Raw genomic sequence first — 649 nt, forward strand, 5'->3', positions numbered from 1 at the left:
GCTCGTGTTGGGGGGTAGAAAACAGACCCCCTCCCCCCGCCACGATGGGGCAGTTCCTCACCCAGCATCTACCCTGGGTTCCTGTGCCAGAGCCACGCTGGCCGTCCCTCTGCGTGGCCAGAGGTGTGGCCGGTCACGAAATACGGGTACGGACATGTGTGTCTGCTCAGTTTGTCCAAGAAGATGCCAAGTGATACGGTTAAACATCACAAGATGCTTCATCGTGGCTATGGGGGGGGGGTCAGAGCAAGGGCTGGCGGATATCGATATGGGGCTGGGCGAGGGGCGTACGGTGGGGAGCACGGGCTCAGGTCAGGCCCCAGGCTCAGGAACTCAGTTCTGAGCTTTGGGGCCCTTCAGACAGGCAGGATTTAGCTGTCCCTGGCCTCGAGTAAGACGTCGTCCTGCAGTGGCTCTGCCTAAACTGCCTCTTTTGCATCGTTATTGATTCAGAAGTGTTCGCTGGGCTGTATTTTCCTTGGATTTGCACCCGAATCCAGCGGTGAAGACAGGAGAGTCGCAGTTTTCGACAATGAGAATGCAGTGCAGGGATACAGGGGTGAGACCAGGTCTCATACAGGGGTGAGACCAGGTCTCATACAGGGGTGAGACCAGGTCTCATACAGGCATTCTGGCTGTCCCCACCTCC

The 649-nt window shown here is 57.8% G+C and overlaps 1 protein-coding gene across 1 annotated transcript in view; it reads left to right on the forward strand.

Moving 5' to 3' along the window:
- The window catches only part of LOC104501683 (sodium channel protein type 8 subunit alpha-like), a 20615-nt gene that overhangs the window by 13398 nt on the left and 6568 nt on the right, over positions 1-649 (forward strand). The gene's annotated exons all lie outside the window — the stretch shown is intronic.

Source organism: Buceros rhinoceros, unplaced genomic scaffold (genome assembly GCF_000710305.1).
Source record: "Buceros rhinoceros silvestris isolate BGI_N320 unplaced genomic scaffold, ASM71030v1 scaffold32441, whole genome shotgun sequence".
Classification (NCBI taxonomy): Eukaryota; Metazoa; Chordata; class Aves; order Bucerotiformes; family Bucerotidae; genus Buceros; species Buceros rhinoceros.